The 27976-nt window shown below is 36.8% G+C and overlaps 1 long non-coding RNA gene across 3 annotated transcripts; it reads right to left on the bottom strand.

Annotated features, from left to right (window-relative positions):
- Nucleotides 1-24949: 24949 nt before the first annotated feature.
- On the bottom strand, nt 24950-27627 carry LOC145014380 (uncharacterized). 3 transcript variants are annotated; one of them, XR_013665514.1, is made up of 3 exons: nt 26710-27627; nt 25810-26143; nt 24950-25381 (listed from the first exon to the last, which is right to left on the bottom strand). It is a non-coding gene; the product is annotated as an uncharacterized LOC145014380 (long non-coding RNA). The 3 variants fall into 3 exon arrangements; XR_013665516.1 differs by having other exon boundaries at nt 25847-26143; XR_013665515.1 differs by having other exon boundaries at nt 26106-26143.
- Between the last annotated feature and the right edge of the window lie 349 nt (nt 27628-27976).

Here is a 27976-nt window from a genome sequence, read left to right as displayed (position 1 = left end):
TGATCTTGTACTAGGAGCTACTCCCATCGCCAAATCGCCGTACAGATTGGCTTCTGTGGAGATGCAAGAATTATCCAGCCAACTCAGTGAACTTTTGGACAAAGGATTCATCCGACCCATTTTCTCACCCTGGGGAGCTTCGGTTCTCTTTGTTAAGAAGAATGATGGATCCTTTAGGATGTACATTGACTACATGGAACTATATAAGCTCACTGTCAAAAATCGCTATCCACATCCGCGAATCGACGATCTATTTGACCAACTTCAAGGCGCAAGCTATTTCTCCAAGATGGATCTAAGATCTGGATACCATCAAATCAAGGTCCGGGAAGAGGATATCCCTAAAACCGCTTTCCAAACTCGTTATGGACATGATGAATTCGTCGTAATGCCCTTCGGTCTAACGAATGCCCCTGCAGTATTCATGGACCTAATGAATCGAATTTGCCGACCGTTCCTCAACAACTTTGTCATCGTTTTCATTGATGGCATTCTAGTTTAATCTCAAAACGAAGAGGAGCATGGCCAATATCTCCGATAAATCCTGGAAACCCTATGAACCGAGAAACTATACGCGAAACTCTCTATGTGTGAGTTCTGGCTCCGCAGTGTGAACTTTTTGGGTCATGTTGCTAGTTAAGAAGGAATACATGTGGATCCTTCTAAGGTCAAAGCCATTGAAGGATGGGCGACCCCAACGACACCCACAAATGTTTTGGATCTGTGTTTTCTCTAATTATACATGCAATTTGTTTTTCCAAAGCATTATCCTAACTAGCATACAAAACATGGGTACTTTAATAACAAAAACTAGTTAAATGACATACCTTTTCTTGTAGCTTGTTAACTTGGCCCTTTAAGAGCCTAGCAACCCAAATGTGATGCCTCAAATGCTTCACAAAACACCACCAACAATGGAGGACTTGAGAGAGAGTGACTTGCACACAAAATTCGGCTATGACTCTTCCAAAGATCACTAGTGCCAATTTTAGGAGCTTAGGGCTTCTTATATAGTGTGTCAAAGTTTACATCCATGTAAAACCTAATGGACATGACCTTTCATATTACTTAGGATCCATGGGTTAAACCTCCTTGGACTATCCATGGACTTAAAGCACATCCAAAATAACCATTTCCCCCCACTATAAGAATCATTGATTTACCAAATCAATCCCCGTACATTTAATTAGTCTCTTTTGATCAGAGTAATGAATTGGATATTGGAGATGGAATTAGCCTTCATGATATGTGGTTGCAAAGGCAAGCTACAAATCACATTTGTAGTGCGCCAGTTCGGAGGTGGTGCTGTTCGCTGGTGGAACACTCTGGGGAAGACCCTAAGCCCTAGTGAGTCACTGCAACTGACATAGGCAAAGTTCTTGGTGCATTTCAAGCGCAAGTACTACTCGGCCTAAAATCTGCTTGAGATAGAGAATCAGTTTCTGGCATTAATGAAGGGAAGCATGTCCATCGATGAATACACCAATAAATTCACAGAAAAAATGGAGTTTGATTTTTGTATTGTCCCAAACGAGCTGACAAAAATCAACATGTACACAAAGGGACTTCCATGGGAGTACGCGGTGCTAGTATGTCAGACACTTACTCTGGAGGCAGTTATCTGGGCTGCCAAGTCTGTTAAGGAGATGATCAAGGGAAGAGTCGTCAGCAAGGTTGAAGTTGGCGAGAAGAGAAAGTTTGAAGGAACTTCAGGTTCCAAAAGGAAGAGCAAGTTCTCGAAGTCTGCTTCGAGGAAATATGTAGGAGGAGCCAAAGCGAAGTGGCATGATAAGTGTAAGAAGAAGCACTTTGGGAAATGTGATGTAGAAGTCACTTGTTCTAAGTGTAGAAAGCCTGGGCACTTTGCCAATGAATGCACCCTCAACAAGAAAGTATGTTATGGGTTAATGAAGAAGGGCACATTTCGAGGGACGGACCGAAGAAGAAGGAGGCAGCAAGGCCTAATGTTCCACTAAGGCCGAAGGCAAGAGCTTTCCAGATGACACTGGAAGCATCAAGGGATGAAGCAGATGTCGCTCATGCACCTTTCTCGTAAATGGATTACCTACCAATATATAGTTTAATTCAAGAGCAAACTACTCCTTTATATCACATAAATATGGTGGAAGACTAGCATTGCCTATAGATAAACTTGATAATGCTCTAGTTGTAGAAATTACTAGTGGAAAATTCATACATGTTAGTAATTGCATTAAAAACATCATCATCAACTTAATTGGAATAAATCCCATGAGGAGTTATTGCCCATTGAGTTGAATGGTTTCGACATCGTGTTGGGAATGGATTGGCTTAGTACGAACGATGCTGAGATACTATGCAAGAAGATGATGGTGAGAGTAAACCCAACCGGAAGAGAGTCATTTATGGTTTACGGGGACAAATGCAGATTAAATTCTGGAATCATTTCCCGGATGAAAGCTAGAAAATGTTTGCACCGTACATCATACTTTGAATTTGTAATGGATACAAAGAAAGAGAAGAAGGAGATACAAAGAATACCAATGGTATGTGACTATCCAGAAGTCTTTCTGGAAAATCTTCCTGGATTTCCCCCTGATAGACAAGTGGAGTTTCAAATAGACTTGTTGCCAGGATCGACACTAATAGTGAAAGCACCATACCGATTAGCACCGACGGAGATGAAGGATCTTATGATGCAACTTCAGGAGTTGTTGGAAAACGGTTTCATCAGACCTAGTTCATCACCCTGGGGAGATCCAATGCTATTCGTAAAGAAGAAGGATGGAAGCATAAGGATGTACATAGATTACAGAGAGTTGTACAAGGCAATGATAAAGAACAAGTACCCATTGCCAATGATTGATGACCTGTTCAATCAGCTGCAAGGTTCGATCCATTTCTCAAAGATCAATCTTAGATCATGATATCATCAGCTGAAGGTGAGAGAGAAAGATATTTAGAAGACTGCATTGAGAACAAGATATGGACACAACGAGTTCTTGGTTATGTTATTTAGACTAACTAATGTTCCAACAACATTTATGGATTTGATGAACAGGGTTTGTAAACCATTCCTCGATAAATCCGTAATAGTGTTCATAGATGGCATTCTGATACACTCAAAGAGCCAGCAGGAGCACGACAAGCATCTGCGAGAAGTATTATAAGTTTTGAAGAAGGAGAAGTTGTATGCAAATTTCACCAAATGTGATTTTTGGATTCGAGAATCCAATTCTTGGGTTATGTGGTTAATCAGTAAGGGATAATGGTTGACCCAAAAAATATTGAAGCTGTAATGAAGTAGGAATGATCAAAATGTCCCACGGATATTCGAGGCTTTCTGGGATTAGCTGGATACTATCGAAGGTTTATCCAAGGCTTTTCTTCGACAGTTACTCCATTGAGGGATTTGACCCATAAAGTAGCTACGTATCCATGGAGTGAGAAACACGATGGGGCATTCGGGAAGCTAAAGAAGAAGTTGTTGAACACAAATTCTTTCTTTACATCGATTTGAAGACTTCACAATCTATAGTGATTCATCTGGAGTTGGGTTAGGTTGTGTTCTAACCCAAAGAGATAAGGTGATAGCATATGCATCGAGACAATTGAAAGAGGACGAAAAGAACTACCCCACTCATGATCTGAAGTTGGTAGCGGTAGTACTCACATTAAAGATATGGAGGCATTATCTTTAGAGCACTGGTGGTTGTCGAGGCCAACACAAATAATAACCCTAAATATTACACACTAAAATAGTGTATAGTGGTAAATGGATCGAATCCATGGAGATTGGTTCAATTTATAACTCTATGAAAAAATCTCTTTGTAAAAATACTTGTAAAATGACAATAAATATAAAATGGGGGGGGGGGGGGGGGGGGTTTGGTGTTTTGAAACACTTGAAACAAACTAGAATTAACTATGATTTAAATAGACAAATGCAACAAAAATAAGAGTTTGATGTAAAATCAATAAGGGAGAGAAGGTTGACTTAAAGTTTCCTCACTTTGACTTTTGATGAACATATCATTAGAATCCAATGGTGCAATACTTTGATTTAAATCCTTAATTTGGCTATAGTAATCCAAGGAGCTTGAGATTACCTAGACTTTTCTTAATTGTTGAAATGGCTAGAGAAGCTCATAACAATTTCCTTAGTCAAAGTCACTAATTCCAAATAGCATGTAATTAGTGAAAGTCAACTAGCATTAAGAACCAAAAAGTCACCAAATCCAAGAGGGGTCAAATGCTTTCACCACCATGTTGGAGGAAATGTTTTTATGATTGTGTGAAGCAAAAACAACACAAAAATCATTTGTTGCTTGCTAATTTGAGGATCCTTTACTTAATCAAGAAATTAGCCAACTAATCACCACAAACACATTTAAACTCATGAACTAAAACATACAAGTAATGATAAGATGTTAAAACACAAAACATTCCCATAAAGATTCAAGAACATGTTCATGGATTCTTCAACATTCAACAAAAGTTCAAAGGATTAACCAAAAGTCAACCAAGATTAGCTTAGCCAAGCATGGCTAAACCCAAAGAAACAAAGTTAGAGAAAATTGTACCAAACATTAAGCAAGAATCAAGAGGTAAAATATGATGTTCTTCAAGGGTTCTTGGCCTTCAAAAGTCTTCAAAACTCCAGAGAGAATCTTCAAAAATCGGATGTCTAAGCGTCGTCAAAAGATGGGCACCAACCTTCCTCAAATATCCTTCCAAATGGATTTCCGAAATTACCCCTGTAGAGCCTTACGCGACTCGCGTGCTGCTGCGCGGGTGGGTTGCGCGGGTGGTGCCTGACATGGGCTTCTTTGAGATTTTGGGCCTCCGAAGCATATCCCACTAGCCCAGATCGAATCCAATCACCTCCTAGCCCATTTTCTTCAAGTTTTTCTTCATTTTAAGCCCAATTTGACCTCTCCAAATCCTCCAAAGCTCGTGAACTCGCCCGATTAATAATCTACGTACGCTTGAATATTCCCCCGCATCTTGCAAATTTAAAGTTTATTTCTCTCCAATCCTTCAAATAATCATCAAGATCACTCCATGCATCATCTCCACTACCCATCAAGCCCAACATCATTTTTGTCTACCAAATCTCATCGCCTCCCATACGTCCCGAACACTCCCGCTCCGCTAGACCCGAAAACCTGCAATTATGCTCACAAGATTCGAAAGTACCCGAAATAGTCATAAAATAACAAAAAGGGAAATATGCATGTAAATTATCTAAATTATGAATGAAATATGCTAAAATAAACTATAAAAAGAAGTAAACAAAACTAACTATCAAATCACCCCAAGCTTAAACCTTACTTGTCCTCAAGTAAGACAAGACTAAAATGAACTTAGGATGAACTATCCTAGAGAAAATAAAAAGAATGGGTAGAGCCGCAGAACCTGATCACTATTAGTCAACATGGTCAGAATTGATCTTGCTATTACCTTACGAATTTTTCATCCGATGACACCAGTACCATAAACCACAACCAGGACAACTCCTTTAGGTGAGTAAGGAGGGATGAGCAGTCGCAGCCTCAATGGAACATGCATACAATGAAGAATATCTGTAGTAGTGAGAAAGCAGCTGGATGGGCTCGGGTGGAGCTCTTCTTTAAGTGTACACTCTGATCTCACATTTGCCGGTTTCTCTCATGTGTAACTAGGTTTAATCGCTCGGGCACCGTTGTAGGAATCGATTCACTTGGTGTTGGCCCAAACCTCCCGTAGTATCCGACTCCCGTAGTATCCGACACGACAGTCTCCCTAACATCACCAATTTGCGAAAAACAACTCGATCTATATACAATAAAACATACCTAAATAAATGAATATCAAACGCCGGGTGACCAAAATGTTAGAAAATTTAGTTCAATAATTGAACTGGTCACCCTTCTCAGATTTCTGCAGCTGGGAATTTGCCTGCCCCTTTTTTTTCTTTTTCTTTTTCTTTTTTGTTTTTTTTTGTTTTTTGTTTTTTTTACCATACTTGAAGTAATGTAATAACAACCCTTTGACTCAAAATTTGGTTCCTAAAATGTCTAAGCGAGAAAATGACCATGTGTGGAGCATAAAGATATAATGTAAGCTCCTCTTCCAATTTGTGAATATATATATATATATATATATATATATATATATATATATATATATATATATATATATATTTTCAAAAATAACGAAATTGTCCACATGCGGACTAAAAGACTTCTCTAAAATCCTAAGAAAATCGCAAAAAGATATGGTGATGTAAAAAGACTGGATATGGATTCTACTCGGGGACAAGCACTAGTGCTTCATCCTAACGGTTCAAACATGATCAAGTGTGATCCTCTCGGCGGTAGTGACCGCAAGGCTAAGACATCCATTGCTATAGTATATCCTACAGTCATTAGTATTGTATGCATAATTCTTCATGAAAACTACCTGGCCATGATCACTTACCCCTTTAAGCTACCAGCATCTGATCCCAAGTATAAAATCCCAAACTGCAGCTAATGGTCCCGGTTCGATGGGTGAGATAGCGACAAGATCCTGGACCAATAATGATACAATAACTATGAACCTGTTCCATGGCATCCAAGGAGATGAGAATAAACAGACAACAAAAATGCATGAATGTTAATGCCCTAAGCTAAATGTTATGCAAAAATATAAAAGGTGAAAAAGAAGAAAATAAAATCTTTTTGGAATTAAAAAAATGAATGAAAATTAGCTTAAAACTAAAATGTTATGCAACCTAATTAAAAATGCATGAAAAAATAAAAGGAAAATGAAATGCCCCACCCCAAGCTAAAGAACAAGCATTATCCTCAATGCTTAAGGTAAGGGCAAAAATGACCTAAATCGGAGGATTGGATGACGGGAGATGTCTGTGGCGGTGGTTTCGTGAAATTTCGACCAATAGAACTCCAACAATCTTGAATTTTCCGGCGAGGTGGGTGTTGGAAGGTTATATGAGAGGAATGGAGTGGGAGGTCAAGATGATTAAATGAAGAAGAAGGGCAGCTGAACATTTTACTCTATGGGTCAACAAGGGTCAATTTTGGTCAATGTTGGTCAATAAAAGTCAAAAGGTCAACTCATTAAAACCTTTGGTCAACACCTGGTCAAATAATAGCCAAAAATAGCCCAAATTGCCCAGCACAGTGCGCGGGTCGCGCAGTGTATCACGCGGGTCGCGCAGACCTTGCAGTTAAGTCTTGGGCCAATGTCGCTTCATCACACCTGGCCGCGCAACCCACCCGCGCAACAGCACGCGGGTCGCGCAACACCCTGATCCTGATCTTCATTTTTGCTTCATTTTTCTTCGTTTTTCACCCGTTCTTGCTTTGGAAGGCCCCAAACACCTAGAAACTCTTGATTTCTTCAAAAACAACTCTTTTGAATCCCAAAAATATCTTCCAAACTCATTTATTCAAATTAAAAAGACGAAAACACAATGCTTTCCAAAAATGCCCTTCTTTAACGTCTTTGGCGAGACGCCTCCAAACTTCACTTTAACACTTTGGGGCGTCCAAATGGACAACATCTTGGACATTTGAATCAAAAAATTCATTGAATGGCTTCAATCGATGTCCATTAACCTTGTAAATTTTCCCCGTGTCGACATTTTTTAATTTCCGCACCTCCATTGGGACTCTTTTCTTGTATTTGACTTTCTTTTTACGAGAGAACCATACTGGACTCAGACCTTTGATAATAGCAATCATCCAACCATATTCTTTCTTGTACTTGTTTAGTAAGGTGACCAACTCTTCCCTCTTTGAAATGGTGGTTGAGTAGGTGACTGGTTGGGCGTCTTCTTTCTCGGGATAGGTATCCTTTGAAGGGTCCGGCAGATTTATCGTTTCCGGATCTTGTGGTTGTTCTACCACTAGAGTTAGTTTCTCATTGGTAGTGGGTGGCTCAATCTCTCTTTCGTTAACCCTTATTACTTCGTTTATAGTTTCATTGACAACATTCTCAATTTCTTCTTCCTCTTTGACAACTTCTTCCACTTCTACTTCTTCTTCCTCTTCTTCATATAACACTCTTGAGCCATCAAAAGTTTTCTCATCTTTCAAAGGAATGCAACATGCGTTATGAAATGGGCTCTCTTCAGATGGTAATTTGTGTTGAGCTTCCACTATACTCAATGATTGAGCAATTTGTGTTATTTGTTGCTCTAAGCTTTTGAGGCTAGCTTGAGTTGTTTCTTGGAAAATTTGGGTAGAAGTGGCAATGCTTTTCACAATGTCCTCTAAGGACATGCTTGGTGTTTCAGTTTGTTGAGGAGGGTAAGGATAGGGTTCTAGGAACAGTGGAGTTAGTTGGTATTGGTTATTTCCCCATGTTTGGTATGGATTTTGGTAATGGTTATTTTCCCAAACTTGGTTGTTGTCCCACCATTGATCATGTTGAGGCTTATAATAACTCCATTGGTTTGACCGGTAGTAGCTTCCCTTATCTTGCACTTCTTCCCATTCTCCTTGTAAATATGGACACGTGTCGGAATGATGTCCATTTTGGGCACAAAAATCGCAAAGAAGAGGTGTGGACTGCACACTTTGGTCACTTTCAATCATCATAACTAACTGAGCTAGCTCAGAAAGTTGGTCTTCAGTGCAAGGAGTGTTCATTTCCAAATCATACTTTTTTTTTTAATTTCCGGGTTTTTAATTAGAGTACATGCACAATGAGATGTAGGCATAGAGAAACAAACTGATTAAATCAAAACCAATCCCCGACAACGGCGCCAAAAAAATTGGTGGTTGTCGAGGCCAACACAAATAATAACCCTAAATATTACATACTAAAATAGTGTATAGTGGTAAAGGGATCGAATCCACGGAGATTGGTTCAATTTATAACTCTATGAAAAAATCTCTTTGTAAAAATACTTGTAAAATGACAATAAATATAAAATGGGGGGGGGGGGGGGGGGGTTGGTGTTTTGAAACACTTGAAACAAACTAGAATTAACTATGATTTAAGTAGACAAATGCAACAAAAATAAGAGTTTGATGTAAAATCAATAAGGGAGAGAAGGTTGACTTAAAGTTTCCTCACTTTGACTTTTGATGAACATATCATTAGAATCCAATGGTGAAATACTTTGATTTAAATCCTTAATTTGGCTATAGTAATCCAAGGAGCTTGAGATTACCTAGACTTTTCTTAATTGTTGAAATGGCTAGAGAAGCTCATAACAATTTCCTTAGTCAAAGTCACTAATTCCAAATAGCATGTAATTCGGGAAAGTCAACTAGCATTAAGAACCAAAAAGTCACCAAATCCAAGAGGGGTCAAATGCTTTCACCACCATGTTGGAGGAAATGTTTTTATGATTGTGTGAAGCAAAAACAACACAAAAATCATTTGTTGCTTGCTAATTTGAGGATCCTTTACTTAATCAAGAAATTAGCCAACTAATCACCACAAACACATTTAAACTCATGAACTAAAACATACAAGTAATGATAAGATGTTAAAACACAAAACTTTCCCATAAAGATTCAAGAACATGTTCATGGATTCTTCAACATTCAATAAAAGTTCAAAGGATTAACCAAAAGTCAACCAAGATTAGCTTAGCCAAGCATGGCTAAACCCAAAGAAACAAAGTTAGAGAAAATTGTACCAAACATTAAGCAAGAATCAAGAGGTAAAAATATGATGTTCTTCAAGGGTTCTTGGCCTTCAAAAGTCTTCAAAACTCGAGAGAGAATCTTCAAAAATTGGATGTCTAAGCGTCGTCAAAAGATGGGCACCAACCTTCCTCAAATAGCCTTCCAAATGGATTTCCGAAATTACCCCTGTAGAGCCTTGCGCGACCCCCGTGTTGCTGCGCGGGTGGGTTGCGCGGGTGGTGCCTGACATGGGCTTCTTTGAGATTTTGGGCCTCCGAAGCATATCCCACTAGCCCAGATCGAATCCAATCACCTCCTAGCCCATTTTCTTCAAGTTTTTCTTCATTTTAAGCCCAATTTGACCTCTCCAAATTCTCCAAAGCTCGTGAACTCGCCCGATTAATAATCTACGTACGCTTGAATATTCCCCGCATCTTGCAAATTTAAAGTTTATTTCTCTCCAAGCCTTCAAATAATCATCAAGATCACTCCATGCATCATCTCCACTACCCATCAAGCCTAACATCATTTTTGTCTACCAAATCTCATCGCCTCCCATACATCCCGAACACTCCCACTCCGCTAGACCCGAAAACCTGCAATTATGGTCACAAGATTCGAAAGTACTCGAAATAGTCATAAAATAACAAAAAGGGAAATATGCATGTAAATTATCTAAATTATGAATGAAATATGCTATAATAAACTATAAAAAGAAGTAAACAAAACTAACTATCAAGCACAAAGTGCAAACTTTTCACTGATCATAAGAGTATCCAGTATCTCTTTAATCAGAAGGAATTGAATATGAGACAACGATGTTGGCTAAAGTTATCAAAGATTTCGACTGTGAGATACTTTACCACCCTGGTAAAGCAAATGTTGTAACTGATGCTCTAAGTCAAAAAGTCAACTTTGAAAAAAAGGCCAAGAACGTTAAGAATAGAAGTTGTCTCAATGATTGTGGAAAGCATCAAGTAAGCTTAGGAAGAAGCTTTGGAGAAAAATGACCGAAAGGAAGAACGTTTGGGAAAAACGTTGGTATTCGGTACAAATAGTCAAGGATTGAAGGTATTACAAGATAGGAATTGGGTACCTAAGATGGGAGGAATAAGGAATCTTCTGATGGAAGAAGCTCACAGGACCATGTACTCGATTCATCCTGGTAGCACTAAGATGTATGAGGATCTAAAACCTTACTACTCGTGGCCAACGATGAAGGTTGATGTTGCAAAGTATGTGGCTAAGTGTGTAACATGTGCGACAGTTAAGGCACAACATCAGAAACCGTATGGGAGTTTAGAACCTTTACCTGTATCCATGGGTAAATGGGAAGACATCACCATGCATTTTGTGACTAAACTGCCCAGAATGAAGAACGGTCACGACATGATTCGGGTATTCGTGGATTGATTCACAAAGAGTGCACACTTCATAGCAACCAATGAGAATTGGTCTATGGATAAGCTTGCAAATGCTTACATGAAGGAAGTAATAAGACTTCACAATCTACCATTGACAATTGTATCAGATCGTGATATTCGTTTCACATCAAGGTTTTGGAAGAGTCTACATGAGGAATTGGGTACGAAATTGTGTTTAAGTACAACTTACCATCTGCAGACTGATGGTCAGATCGAAAGAACGATTCAAACACTGGAAGATATGTTGAGAGCATGTACCCTAGAATTCCAAGTTAACTGGGATGAGCACTTACCTTTGGTAGAGTTTTCCTACAACAATGGTTACCATTCGATCATCAAGATGGAACCTTATCAAGCTTTATGAGGATAGAAGTGTCGTATGCCATCTTGTTGGCTTGAGGCTGGAGAAAAGTAGTTTATGGGCCCTAAGATAGTCAATCAGACTGCTAAAAAGCTAAACTTCATTAGATAAAGAATGTTAGCAACTCAAGATCATCAAAATACCTATGGTGACAAAAAGCGACGACCGATGATATTCAAAGTTGGATATTTGGTCTTGCTTAAAGTCTTACCGTTGAAAGGACTTATAAAATTTCGGAAGAGAGGAAAGTTAAGTCCAAGATTTATTGGACTGTTCAAAGTTCTTTAGAGGATTGGGAACCAAGCTTACAAGCTGGAGTTTCCAGAAGAACTAGATGGTATTCATAACACTTTACATGTGCGTTACTTGAGGAAGTTTATGGGAGAAGTTCCCAATATAATTCCAATTTCATAGTTAATTATAGATGAAAATAAGAGGCTAATCGAAGAGCCAGAGGCAATCGTTGACCGTAAGACTAAGAAGTTGCGATGTAAGATGATCGATTTAGTGCTTGTACGATGGAAACATACAAATGGGTCGAACCTCACCTGGGAAACAGAAAGTGACATGATGAGTCGCTATCCACATATGTTTGCTGATGCATGATTCCGGGATGAAATCATCCTAAGGAGGAGAGAATTGTAATGCCCGTGTTTCTAGGCTAAGCATTAGTATAATAGTGTAATAGTTAGGGTCAACAATTGTAACCTCCTTTGAAGTAATTAACATAAATTATTTGAATATTATGTGAATTATGTGCATTATACTTATTTATAAGATATAATAACTTATGAATTAAAAATAAGCAATAAAATTAAAATAATAAATAGACCGAATATCTATGAAGAAAGTTGTAGTGTTCAAGACAAGGATTTCAGAGATATAAAGAAATCCGAAATCCGAGTTATAACGAATAAGTTATGACCAGTCGAATTTTCAAGACAAAACCAACATGACACTAGGAATCGTAAAATATGAGTTTACAATAGAATAATTTTAGCCTTAGGAATCTAAATGAAAGTTGTAGAGTACGTCTCCACTTTTGCGTAGATATAAAGAAACCCTAATCTGACTGATCTCACGACGCGAGCATAGATGTTCACGATGTGAGGAGTCAAAATGCCACATTTCAGAACTTGAAGACACATGATAAGTCTATGAAGCGATAAGTCAAAAGTGTTGGATAAGGTGTCTAAGTCCATAACTTATTTGGTATATACTTGACCCGACCGGCATGGTCCATTTGGGTTGCATCTCATCCAAACTATTTATGGATAATTTTATGAGAGTTATACACATATGTTTATTAATATATTATAAGTTATAATATATTAATATGAAGTTATGTTATTTAATTAGTTTTAGTCTTAAATTAATTATGAATTAATTTAGAGATTAAAAGGAAGACTAATTAGATTATGGGCTATTTGTTTTATATAGTGTGGGCTAATACTCATTTGTTAATGGGCTAGGCTTATATGGAAGTCCATGGATGATCCATGGAGCTTTTAACCCATGGATCCTTGGAAAGGAAAAGACATGGGTTAATAGGGTTTCACCCTAACCATACACACTATATAAGCATGCTTATGAAGCATGAAATGAGACTAGTGAACTAGTGTGTGTAAGCTTGTGTGTGGCCGAAAATTATACAAGTGTGTATACTCTCTCAAAGTTTTCCAAGAGTTTGTGGTGTTTTGTGATTCCATTTGAGGCATTCACACTATTGGTGCTTGGCCCTCAAACTCCTTAGAACCAAACTCATCAAAAGGTATGTAATCTCTTCTAACTCTTTTATGTTGAAATGTTCCCCATGCCATGTTAGATAGATTATAAACCTTGGAAAATTTATTATTTTGCATGTATTTAGAAAAACATAGATCCAAGGTTTATTAGGGTTGCATGCACACTTAGGAAGTGTTAGATTGCTCAAAACCCAACAAAAAGGTCATGACGTAAGCAAGGATTTCTCACGTCGTGAGGTGCCAAAGGGACACCATACGAAGCTGGGGACCAAATGGCGGGTCTACGAAGTGAGCACGATCGACCTCACAATGTGAGCATGCTTGGTTCACATCATGAAAGGACAAAAATCAGCCTATAAATAGCCATTTCGACCCCAAGACTCATTACACCTAAAATCTTCATTCTCTCTCTCTCGTTTGATGAAGGCATTCCGTGTCCTGAGCCCGATGATCATGAACCACTGACCATTTCTAGTTGGATTCTATCCAGCCATGCTACTAAAGTGAGTTCGTAGTTAATTTCATCTTACACATATATATGAAGTATTCTATATAGATTACGTGCTATGTGTGTATATTATATGTTTACCTGATATCTATGTTGGATGAACATTTTATACATGTTTTAAATGATTTAAACTGTATATGTATTTTATATCTACAAATATGTTGGGATAAAACATGGGTAGATGAAATAATTGGTGTGAGATGAAATAAAATGATGAGAGGCATCAATGTTGATGATGATCCTGTCATCTAGTGGAGTATAGATGACGACCATGGATTTTTCTAGACAGTCCAGTGGAACGCTAGCAGGCTCACAACCTGTAGGTGTTTGTGAATGATGTGTCCATCAGTGTACTCCATCCCCTTCATGGTTTTCTTACGGACATATATGGTTGAGGAATCCCCTTAGCAGTAGTTTCCATCTCGATAATGATCCTTACGCTAGTTCCCTTTTATTAGATGCTTTAGGGACGTAAAGTGAGGATAACATGCATTACTATTCTCTCCTCGTTAGGATGATTCTGTCTTGGAATCATGTATTAGCAAACACATGTGTATATGGACTCATCATGTCATTCTCTATTTCCTAGGTGAGGTCCGACCCATTCATATGTTTCTATCACACAAGCACTAAGTTGATCATTTTGTGTTGCAACTCCTTTGTCTTACATCAACAATTGCCTCAGGCTCTTCGATTAGCCTCTTATTTTCATCCATCATTAACTCCAAAAGTGGAATTATATCGGGAACTTCTCTTGTGAACTTCCTTAAATAACACACATGGAAGGTGTAATGAATACCATCTAATTCTTCTATTAGTTCTAGCATGTAAGCTTGGTTCCCAATTCTCTGAAGAACTTTGAACGGTCCAATAAACCTTGGACTCAACTTTCCTCTCTTTCTGAATCTTATAAGTCCCTTCCACGACGAGACTTTGAGAAAATCCGAATCTCCAACTTCGAATGTCATTGGTTGTCGTTTCTTGTCAGCATAGCTCTTTTGGCGATCTTGAGCCGCTGACATTCTTTTGCTAATCACTTTTAACTTTTCAGCAGTGTGATGGACTATCTCGGGGCTTTTTTTTTCCAAGTTTACTTTTCAACTTAGAGCATCAGCTGCAACATTTGATTTACCAGGATGGTAAACTATCTCATAGTTGTAATATTTGAGTAACTCTAGCCATCATCATTGTCTCATATTCAATTTCTTCTGATTAAAGAGATATTGGAGACGCTTATGATCAGTGAAAGTTTGCACATCGTTCCTTAAAGATAATGCCTCCATATCTTTAATGCAAATACTACAGCTGCCAACTCCAGATCATGAGTGGGGTAGTTCTTCTCATGCTCTTTCAATTGTCGAGATGCATCGGCTATCAGCTTATCTCTCTGGGTTAGAATGCAACCTAACCCAAAACCAGATGCATCACTATAGACTGCCAAGTCTTCTATTCCGTCTGGGAAAGAAAGAATTGGTGCTTTACACAACTTCTTCTATAGCTTTTCAAATGACTCTTCATGTTTCTCACTCCATGCGTATGTATCTCCTTTATGAGTCAAAGTTGTCAATGGAGAAACTATCGAAGAAAAGCCTTGGATAAACATTTAGTAATATCCAGCTAATCCCAAATAGCTTCGAATCTCCGTGGGACTTTTTGGTCATTTCCACTTCATCACAACTTCAATCTTTGCTACGTCAACCATTATTGCCTCTTGGTTAACCACATGACCCAAGAATTGGACTTCTTGAATCCAAAAATCACATTTGGAGAACTTTGCGTATAGTTTCTCCTTCTTTAGAACTTCTAATACTTCTTAGTGCTTTCCATGCTCCTGTTAGACCTTTGAGTAAATCAGAATGTCTTCTATGAACACTACCATGGATTTATCGAGGAATAGTTTATAAACCCTGTTTATCATATCCCTAAATGTTGCTGGAGCATTAGTTAGTCCAAAATGACATAACCAATAACTGATAGTGTCTGTATCTCGTTCTGAATGTAGTCTTCTCAGTATCATGTTCTCTCACCTTTAGTTCATGATATCCTGACCTGAGATCGATCTTTGAGAAATAGCTTGAACCTTGAATCTAATCGAATAGGCCATCAATCCTTGGAATTAGGTACTTGTTTTATACCGTTGCCTTGTTCAGCTCTCTATAGTCTATGAACATCCTCATGCTTCCATCCTTCTTCTTTATGAATAACACCGGAGCTCCCCAGGGTGATGAACTAGATCTAATGAAACCATTGTCAAACAACTCCTGAAGTTGCATCATAATCTCCTTCATCTCTGTTGGTGCTAACTGGTATCGTGTTTTCTGTATTGGTGTTGATCCTAGATACAAGTCTATTCGAAACTCTACTAGTCTATTAAGGGGTAATCCAGGAAGATATGCGGGAAAGACTTACAGATAGTCACATACCACTGGTATTCTTTGTATCTCCTTCTTTGCATCTATCACAAATGCCAAGTATGATGTGTATCCTTTAGACAAATACTTTCTGGCTTTTATCAGGGAAATGATTCCAGAATTCACTCTAGTATTGTCCTTGTACACCATAAATGAATCTTTTCCAGGTGGATTTACTCTTACTATCTTCTTCCTGCATAATATGTCGGTATCATTGGTGCTAAGCCAATCCATTCCCAGTACGATGTCGAAACCATTCAACTTAATGGGCAAAACTCCTCATGGAATTTATTCCCGTTCAAGTCGATGACGATGTTTTTAATACAATTGCTAACATATATGAATTTGCCATTGGAAACTTCTACAACTAGAGCATTATCAAGTTTATCTATAGGCAATGCTAGTCTTCCACCAAATTTGTGCGATATAAAGGAGTAATTCGCTCTCGAATCAAACAATATATTGGCAGGAAATCCATTGACGAGGAAGGTAGCTAAAGCGACATCTTATGCATCCTTTGCGGCTTCTAGGGTCATCTGGAAAGCTCTCGCCTTCGTCCTCGGTGGAACATTAGGCCTTGCTGCCTCCTTCTTCTTCGGGCAGTCCCTCGAAATATGACCTTCTTCATTGCACCCATAACATACCTTCTTGTTAAATGTGAACTCATTGGCATAATGCCCAACCTTTCCACACATAAAACAGGTGACCTACTCGTCACATTTTCCATAGTGCTTCTTCTTGCACTTCTCGCACCACCTTACTTCACCTCCTCCTCCTCCTCCAATTTTCTTTGAATCAGACTTCGAGAATTTTCTCCTCTTGTTGGAACTTGAAGATACATCAAACTTCCTTTTCTCACCAACCTCAACTCTCTCGAGAACCTTTTCCCTTATCTGGGTCTTAACATTCTTGGCTGCCCAGATGGCAGCTTTCAAAGTGGTTGCTTGTTTGACAATTGGACCGAAGTCTATTGGTAGTCCATGGGCAAACTTGTTGACCTTGGAGAGTTCAGCTGGAACTAGGTAAGGAACAAGCTTCATCTTCTCACTAAAATGTATAGTATACTCGATGACGCTCATTCTTCCCTTCTTCAGATTCTGAAACTCATTGTCGATTTCTAGAAGATCCTGCTCAGAGTAGTATTGCATTTTCAGTTGTACTAAAAATTATTCCCAAGACATTTTGCTAGCTTCTCCTTTGGGCATTCTATCAGCTAGTAGCTTCTACCAGCTCAGTACTCCAGACTTTGATAGTGTAACTGCGAGAGCGGTCTTCTGTTTGTTGCTGCAATCGCAACTCTCAAACATTATATCCATCTCGGAGATCCAATCCATGACTTCCACTAGTGTCGGGCTTCCAGAAAGCCACGGTAATTTGGATGCCATGAAATCCTTGTACTTGCATCCACGTCTATCATTTCCTCCGTTGGGGTGGTTTCTCCTACCCACCTGTGGTTCAGCGTGACTAACAACCAAACTATAGTTCCCTTCATCAGATTGCTCAATGTTCAGCTTGGGTTTTTCAATAGGCATAGTAGGCTCATACATGTTTTGTTGAAGTAAATGCCTTTTTTCTTCCATCTGACGATCCAACATCATTTGGATCATCGCTTGAGCTCCTTCCATTGTGATTGGCTCAAATGCAGCTGCTATTACCGGTACACGGTCAATCACTTGTGACTGAGGCTATTGACTGCCATTAGCATTTCCATTGGCATTTTCGAATCCGCTTCCGATTGTTTCCATGACAACCTATATATAAAAGTAGGTGAATTTAGATCTTTATTTACGATTGACGTTTAATCCTCCTTGTCACTCCGAAAAGTTACATGCTAGTTCTAATACCGTAATTATACATTTACAATTCTGAATTCATAAAGTTTCCAGATCCGGTCGGCAATAGACCATAGATCCAATAAATTAATAGCATATAAGGCATCTTTATGGCTATAACATAAATCATTAAGCATATAATAGCAATTTAGTCATCTTTCCTAAAATAAGCTAGTGCTCGTGTCTAAAATATAGTAGACACTCATCTTACAATCATGGCTTAGCATTCTAAGTTTAAGTCTAGAAATCCTACAAATTCCTAGTTCGCTTAAACTAATGCTCTGATACCAACTGTGACATCCCCAATTTCACAGCCAGAAAAGTCAAATTTGTTTATGCTTTATTTGAAAATCAGAGTAACCTTTTAAAGAAAGTGTTGTGGAATTTGTTCCCAAAAATATGATAAATATTTTATCAAAAGCATTTCCGAAGAAATGTATTTCATTTTATATTAAAACCTCGTGATGTAATTGTCAATACAGATCAGAAGCATAAATCAAAACAACATAGGCCTTACAACATTTATTTATATCTAGAGGCCTATAATCCATTGATCTCTCATCAGACCATCACTCTTGTGCTCTTTTGCCACTGGCTGTATACAAGAAACTGAGGGGCCTAGGATTGGGAGCTTGGTGAGCACATAGGGTTTTCAACCCACAGTAATTAAGTTTATTAATTTCATCAAATCATTCAACCCGATTACCCATTCCTGTTGTCCTCACCTTATGTCCCTAAAACATCTATTATAAGGGACCTAGTCTAAGGATTTTCATCGGGGTGACAACACTTCTTAGGGGATTCCTCACCAATACATGTCAAATAAGGAAACCATGAGGGGGATGGAGTACACCTAGTGAACACGTAGTTCAAATAAACACATACAGGTTGTGAACCTGCAAGCGTTCCACTGGACTGTGTAGAATAGTCTGTGGTCGTCATCTATACTTCGCTAGATGACTGGATCATCGTAAACATCGAGGCCTCTCATCATTTTATTTCATCACACCTCACCCATGTTTTTACCCAACATATTCGTAGATATAAAATACATATATAGTTTAAATCATTTAAAACATGTATAAATCATTCATCCAACATAGATATCAAGAACACATATAATATGCACACATACCACGTAATTTATATTAAATACATCATATCGATATGTAAGATGAAAGTAACAATGCACTCACTTGTTAAAGTGGTAATTCCAAACTCGGGCAGCGCTTCGCTTCTACCAATTCTATTTTCCTTCGATGAAACCTAGTATCATTACCGCTAGATTTTAGTCTAATATTTATCGCGACCATTTACGAGCGATATTATTTTATAAGTGTTAAACAATACTTTTCGACCACTATGTACAGGCAGGGGCCAAACATGAAGCACTGGAGGGCAGGACCATTTTGACAATAACACTTCTAAAATCCAACAACCCTATGCGGCCCTTCAAACCAGATTCCTCATACCGCCAGTCGTTAAAAGATATTATAAGAACACTTATATATATATATATATATATATATATATATATATATATATATATATATATATATATATATATATAGTTTATAAGTTCATAATAACGATAATAAATTTAAACCTAAGCTATATTTAAAATGGGGTAAACATAACTCACTTACCGGGAGGTTTAGCTAGCAACCGGGCTCTGCGGGGGCAAAACTTCCAAGCTGAAAGCTCTCTTTCTTGGGGCTTTCTGGTGCTCCGGGACGCGTTACTAACTCCTAAGAAGGGCTAGAGAAAATCCTTGAAGCTTTGGGGGTGTTTGGGAGAGAGAGTTGGAGTGAATTGATGTGGAGAAATGAAGAAAAATGAGCTCTATTTGTAGGTTGCCACCTCTTGCATACGTTGGGCGTACTCAGGGGTAAGCTGGGCATACTCAGTAAGCTGGGCGTACTCATGCCATGTGTCACCATCTAGTGGCAAGGCGTGGGGAGGAAGCAGCGGCTTAGATTATAACACGTGTCACTCGCAGATCACTCCAAAAATTAATTATCTTCTAAAACCCGCAACTTTCTTTCGCATACGAGCTCTGTTTTTGACGTTCTTTATATCCATTCCTAAGTGGCGACGTAATTTACAAGTTTCGTTTAGACTCCGTCGGCTAATTTTGATTTTATTTTAAAAGGTATATTTTAATAGGCCTGAACATGTAAAGTCCATTAAAAATTCATAACTTTGTCATCTGACGTCCGTTTTCATCTTACTGTTGAGCTCCTATTAACGAGATATTCGATTATCATTTAGGTTGTGTCGACCAAAAATCGGTCAATCTAAAATTCGAATTCCGGGCTGCACACTGCTATGTCAAATCTTAGAAAAATTATAACTTCTTCATACAAAGTCAGATTTTGACGTTCTTTTTATGCACGTTCTTGGTTAATGTATATTATGACTTTCGTTTAGATCGCTAAGGCTAAAAAGTAATTTATCAAAAATTTACTTTTTACATTACGCGGTGCCATGTCAGTTTAGCCGTAAAACTTCGACATGTCATAACTTCTTCGTTATAACTCAGATTTCGGCGTTCTCTATATCTCCGGAATCTTTGTCACGACCACTACGACTTTCTTCATAGATATTGGGTTTATGTATTATTTTATTTTTAACGCTTATTTTCATTCTTAATTTATTATACCTTCTAAATGAATATAATGCACAAAAAATCACATAATTCACATAATATTCAAGTAATTCCTCTTTATTACTCCAAATTAGGCTACAAATTTTGACCCCAACTATTACATCATCGTACTAATGTTTAGCTAAAAACACGGACGTTACCATAAAACAATAACACATTGAAAGACTAGAATTTACGTAGTAGATTAACATAATGAGAATTAATTTTTTACTTAAGTTTCTTGAGTTGGCATCTAAGACAAAGTAGAAATTCGTGAATCCTTAGTGACAATAGGAATGATCGATTTTAGAAAGTCTGAAAAGAGAGGAAGGATCGACAGAAACGATTTCGAATTCGATAACAATCGAGAAAATTAGTCGATTTTGAAACGAAGAGAATGAATGTAGGGGTTTTATTCCTGTTATAAATGTCAGGATAAAAGTGTGAATCGTGATTTTGATTTTTGTCGATAAGAGAAAGGGGACAATGAGTGCTTATTCGGGTCGGGTATTTAGAACCGAATAAGCTCTAATTTGGGTAACCCGAACCGAATATCATGAGAACTGAATAAGCATAATATGGATACTCGAAACCCAAATCGAATTGCTTATTCAAGCCTAATTTTGTTTGGTTCGGGTTTCGGTTCGGTTTGGGGTTCCGGGCCAAATTCTCATCCCTACATGCAAGTTACGGTTTTTCTAAGCCGGAGATAAAGAAGATGAAAGCCTTTCTTAAAATCACATCTATTACACATAAGTCTTTAGCTAGTTAAACATTTATATTTCTAAAGCTAGTTTGTCTCCCATTCATTTAAGACAAGCCATGGTTTTTGATTAAACTAATCAAAAGCTCATGTCATCTTTCTTCTTTTTTTATTTTCAAAAATAAGAGTTAATAAGAATACATAAACCTTTTATATTTTATAAACCATGTTTATAAACTTTAACTTTTTTGGTAAAAGATAAAAAGTCATTATGGTAAAAAAAATGTTGTACATAACTTAATAATTAATACCATATGCATTATGTAATGCTATTTTTTAATGAAAATTATTATTTCCTAGAAATAAATAATTTCCAATTAATTATAAGAGTTTATTGAATATTTTTTCAAATCAATTATATTAAGTTATTGTTAATGTGACTTAGTATCATATATTTATTAGCAATATTATTTTAATATAATTTTTGAACATAGGTAACACTCTACATCCCTTGGGTGTTAAAATTTGTAAAATGTAAATTTTGCCTCTGAAAACACCTTTTGTAAGGCTTTAAGCCCTTGGCCTGTTATATCAAAGGAGCATAAATTTGCAGCTTCTGGTTGCAAGCCAAACTGGTAATAAGGATTATACAAAATTATAATTTTGGTCTTTTATTATACCTAATTTTTATATTTTTTGTCGCAAAAATTCACTTACAGTTTTGGTCATTTTTTAGCATCGTAACAAGTTTGATCCACGTCCCAAAAATGTACTTAAGGATTATCTGTTGGAAAGATGATATTAATATCTTTAAATGATATTATTGATATATTGCTGTCAACTACAATTTTTTTTATTACTCTTATGTTTGTAATAATATCCGGGTTTATACATTGTAATAATATATAGCTATCAATTGAAATTGATTATTGATTTTCCAAAGAATGATAATTAGGTGCTGTTTGGTTCGTAAAATGTTGTTGGAAGAATTTGAATTGGAATTGGAAAAAGAATCTGTCAGGAATTTGAATCCAATTCTATATGATGTTTGGTTGGTAGGAAATGGAATTGAAATTAATTCCAGAATCTGTTTGGTTCGCAAGAAATTAAATTGAAATTCATGTAAAATAACATAATTACCCTTTTTGCTTGTTTTGCTTAATTTTACATTGTTTTCTAACTTATATGTAAAAATACATTATGAAAATTATAAAAATAGTAGAATTTCGGCGGTGGTGGCAGTGGTGGTGGTGGCGGCGACAATGGCGGGTAGCGGTGATGGTGGCTACGATGGTGGTGGTAATGGTGGCGATGGCATTGATTGTGGTAGCAGAAGTAGTGGTGATGGTGGCAGTGTCAGCTGGTGGTGACAGTGACAACGGTAATGGTGCTGGTGGTAGCAGTGGCGGTTGGTGGCCGCGGTGGTGGTAGCGGTGATGGCAGTAGTGTTGGTAGTGGTGGTAGTGGTAGTGTTATTAGTTGTGGTGGTGGTGGCGGTAGTGGTGGTGGGTAATGGTCATGGTGGTGGGTGGCGGTCGGTGGCAGCAGCAACGGTGCTAATAACGATGATGGTAGTTGGTGGTGGCGTCACAGGCGGTGGCGGTGGGTAGCGGTAGTGGCGGTGGTGGTGGTGGCAACAGTGGTGGTGGGTGGTGGTCATGATAGTGGTAGTGGTAGTGGTGGTCGATGGCAGATACGGTGGTGGCGGTAACTGCGACAGTGGTAGTGGTTGTAGCGGCATCGGTGGTGGTGGTGGCAGCGGTGGTGGTGATGGTGGCAGTGGTGGTAGCGGTGATGGTGGTGGTTAGTGATAGTGGTGGTAGTGGTGGTGGGTTTTCTGATAAGTACAAGGGGTATTTTTGTAATCTGCCACTTTCCTTGATAAGAAGGAATGTTTTCCATCCAACTTTGGAAGGAATTCACTTTCCTCCATATGGTGGAAAGTTTTTTTCATTTAGGAATCTTTTTCCCTCCTCTAAGTCCAACCAAACGCATAAATTCGAGGGAATTGAAATCTTTTTTCCTCGAATTTCATTCATTTCCTGCCAACCAAACGCACCCTTAGATAATTAGGTTTATATCACTATGGATAGTTAGGTAATTCTACATTTATCTCAATAATTTATTTTCTCAAGACAAATGCATATGTGCACGTCTCCATATCTGGATAATTTGACATCGAATAATAGAAAATTCAAAATCATAAGCTGATTTTACCACTCTTTTAAAATCTCCACTACTGTGTAGTAGGGGTGTGTATGAGACGGTTTGGTTCGGTTATTGGTCAAAACCGAAGCATAACCATTATGATTGGTTAATGCATTTTGGTAATCATTGGTTATGGTTAATATTGGTTATGGTTAATGGTTTTTGTCAGTTAACGGTTTTGGTTAATGGTTAATATTGGTTAACCATAATGTTCAAAATAATATAAATGATAGTAATTTAGTGGCATAAAAAATGAAAAGAGAATACAAAAAGTCTTCGGCACCAATGTTTGTAACCTAACTTATAATAATATAATAAAATGTGTATCTTTGATACGCAGTGTGAGATAACACATAGTTACATTCAAAATCAAAAACACTTAATAAAAAATATAAAACATTAAAAAAATCGACATTAATAACTTCATATATTTATAATCGATATTAACATTAAAATAAAGCCAAACATTTATACACGTTCAATGCGATTAAGTAAAAAAAACTATAAAATAAAATAGCTAAACATTTATATTACGTGTTATCTGGATTAAAAAAATCAATCACTCATATACATTCAATATGATTAAGTCAAAAACAGTAAATAAAAAAAATTAAAAAAATACATTCTTAATATATTACAAAGTGAAGAATAACCAAAAACTTAACTTACGTAAAAGTTTTGATTATAAATTAAAAAAATCCTTAGAATAGAACTATAAAATCAAAACAATATTTGATTAAGATTAACGGTGTGAAAAACCTCCGATTAGGATTATGAGTGTGAAAATTAAACTAATTGTGAATAATGTTTACAAATGATAGAATTAACCAATTAAGAATTATAGCATTAATCAATAATCTAACTCAATGCATGATTGGAAAATTATGTGTGTCTACATGATCTACGTGATCACCCTTTGATGGTTTGATTGCACGTTCGTCTCCTGATAAGCGAGGATTAATGAATTATATTTTGAAATTTTAATGGGTATTAAATAAGTTTGCAATATTATTTTATATATAATCTATAATTTTTATGTATTAAAATATAAAGTTAGCGGTTCGGTTAATAATGATTCGGTTAACCTGTAAAACCATAACCGAACCGTTTGTTATCGGTTACAAAAAAAATTAGAAACCGAACCAACGGTTTTTAAAACGGTTCGGTTATTATGGTTCGGTTAATTTGGTGGTTCGGTTTTTCGGTTATTATGCTCACCCTTACTGTGAAGTGAAATCACACTAATCAATTTAAAATTGCATCCAAACAATCTCCACATACGTGTGTGTGTGTATATATATATATATATATATATATATATATATATATATATATATATATATATATATATATATATATATATATATATATATATATATATATACTAGTGAAGTGAAAAGGGTCGTGATTATCACAGCCCAATAAATGTGATTTTGGTAAGATAATCAAATGAGTCACTTTATTTTACCTGCTATTTTTGGTTGCTGTTCTGGGTAAGCAAATGAAACAGAAATAGGATATGATTGATAATTAATTTACAAGCTAAGTTTGATAACAATTAAAAATAACAATATTAGGACTTCTTTTCAATTCTCATGCTCCGCTATTTTCTATGTCAGTGCTCAAGACAAGTGTATCTTTAATTCCTCGAGCTTAACTTCTTTTCAATCCCTCAATCATAGACGAACCCATTTTACATATACATGCTTTCTTTTCTTGTTTGCTATTTTATTAATCCAATTGACTTCTATTAGTGAGACGTCTCTCACAAGAAACAATTTGACAAAAGAATGAAAGTAGAAAATTCAAGTCTTACATTACAACCATGCCTTCCGAGAAACATTGTATAATTAGTTCAAGAAAGATCCATTGAAGAACACAAGAAGTATACTCGTTGTATGGGGATACAGTTGAGGAAGAGCCAAGGATGATACCTAATGATGAAAATGAAAATAGTTCTTAAAAAAACTGACAAAACATCTAAATCTGATAAAAAAAACATATGCCAAAACATAACAAATTCAAAATCCAAATCAAACCCAAACCCAAAGGAAACCAAACCATTACCGCATCAAAATGTAAATATTAGGGTTAAAATCATATCAGTATATTTGAAAATTGATTCGTTAGATCAATTAAGCTAAAAGATATGAAAATTTTGTTTACCTTAAGTCTATACTTTTGCTTTTTACCTCAAAAAAAGACACCACGATGTAAACAAGATTTAATAATTGTAAAGAAATAGTATTCATCCATTTGTGAAAGATGAGGGCAGTTTTTAATCATAATAATCTAATTTTACTTTCTTTTAAGTTCAGCTAATTCAAGAAAAGTAGCAAGTACTTTAAAGACAAGCATTTACCAAGAATGATGGGAGTATATATGGAGCTGTAAAATACCTTGATGCCCTTCCATTTTTAGTTCCTCCAAACATAGAAATGGCAATGATAGCACGTTGAGTGCAACAATAATTATCAAATGAGAAATCCTTATTCACGATTTATGCGTATTCAGGGCCAAAAGCTCATATTTGAATGTTAAACATAACACACACAACCACAAACACATAATTACACCATAAAAACAAATTGAAGTACAAACCGCACATTTAAAACCCCCAGTAAACAACTTAAATTCTTGCAAATTTGATTGTAATACCTTACTTTATTGAGCGTTTTTTAGCGCCTAACACAAAACTACAACAAAAAACATATAGAAATTAGTTATAAAGTATTCATTATTATAAAAGAATTAGTGCAATCAAAACCAATTAGCTTCCAATTTCTTTAAATCAAAGCTGTTATGCGAACCAATATAAAAGGAAAATTGAAAAAAAAAAAAAAAAAAAAAAAAACAGAGATGAAATTGAATTCTTGTTGAAGCTAGAAAACGGGAATAAATTAAACCAAACCAAAAATATTCGAGAGATAAAACCAGTAAGTATTCTGTAGAATGAGAGATCTACAGTGACAGGTTAAAGAGTTGATTATTGTAGTCGCCATACATAAAGATGTGGTGTTTTAGGGTGGGAGGAAGGAGGGAGCTCAGGATGGACGAATAACCGATAGAGATTAGAGGGATGTTTTGAAGAACAATAGAGATGGGAAAAAGGAGGCAATAGACGTGAGTGAGAGTGATAAGCTTGAACGGATTGTTAGTTGACTGGGGGAGTAAATGGAGAATCACATCCAAAACAATGGGGTCAACCTTGGTCTTCATAGAATAAATAGAAATCCAAAACTGATTTAGGGCTACAACTTACCTGGAAGAATAAGGAAGGACAATGGGGCGATTAACTTTTGTTTACAAGAATCATAGTTGGATATCACATCAATTAAAGACAATTAATGTCTTAAATTCATGTCTTCAGGAGCATACACATCATCGTTGCCCACAGGAATATGTCTCGAGGTAATTTTCTGAAGGACGAAGTCGAGGCTATGGATTCAAATAGAGATCTGAAGATGTCCTGAAATAACCTATTGGTGGAGTTGGCGGTGAAGCTACTACTCTAATTTCACTAATATTGTGGTGTGGTTGTGTAGGTGGTTATGGTTAGGGTTGTTTGGCTTAGCTTTTTAAAGATCAAAATTTTTTTTTGAAAAAGCTGCAAAAAGTTAGGTTTTTTTGATTTTTTCAAAAAGTTGAATTTCCTTCTATCAAAAATCCAAAAGTTAGTTTTAAAATTGTTTTGCCAAACATTTTTTGGCTTCTATTTTTTTCTAAAAGATCTTTTAGCTTCTCAAAAATTAAGCCAAACACCGCCTTAATCATGATGGTGGTGGTCCGTATGTACGGCGGTGGTGTTGACCGGCTAGCGTTTTTTTGAGAAAGAGATAACGTGACGTCGATCGGAGAATTCAATCGGAGTTTGGAATAAGCAGCAATATTGGTTGTAGTGCTGTTAGATGTCTCGGCCGGATGTTAGCCGTCCCGGTGTGACGTTAGCTGGAAAAGGTTAATAGGAGGAAGACGATGTTAGAGAAACTTAAATGGAATAGAACATAGCCATCGTTTTCTTGAGAGATGAAAAGGAATCGTTTTCTTGAGAGATGAAAAGGAAGAGTAGAGGCAAAATATTGGTAGTTGGAAGGTAGTGGAGAAGAAAAGTCATGACGGTGCATATGGAAGAAAACACACTATGACTCAGCTTCTATACCAACGAGTGTCATGTGTTGGGGAGAAAAGCTATTGACTCAGCCCACTGAAGATTGGAGAATAAGGAAACAACTTCTATTAGTTTAGATGGAGGCAAGGTGACATGGATTTAAAATTTTACATTAATTCAAGAAATTCTCACAAAAATTCATGATTTTCAGCCCATGTCCATGTCCATTTTTGTCAAAAGCAATTTTTTTTCTAATGACGTGTCCCCTCTTCATAATTACTTCAAAATTCCTTAAAAATTCAACAAAAATAATCTTTAATTCTCAAGAAACCCCACCCCCCACTTTCCTTTAATCCAAATAAATCATAAAAAAATCCACAAAAATCCTCAAATATTCCCTTGAAAGCCACTTTCCTTAAAT

The sequence above is a fragment of the Lactuca saligna genome, chromosome 9 (genome assembly GCF_052625555.1).
Source record: "Lactuca saligna cultivar CGN05327 chromosome 9, ASM5262555v1, whole genome shotgun sequence".
NCBI lineage: Eukaryota > Viridiplantae > Streptophyta > Magnoliopsida > Asterales > Asteraceae > Lactuca > Lactuca saligna.
Note: the sequence above shows the minus strand (reverse complement) of the source record. Positions and strands in the feature narration are given on the sequence as shown.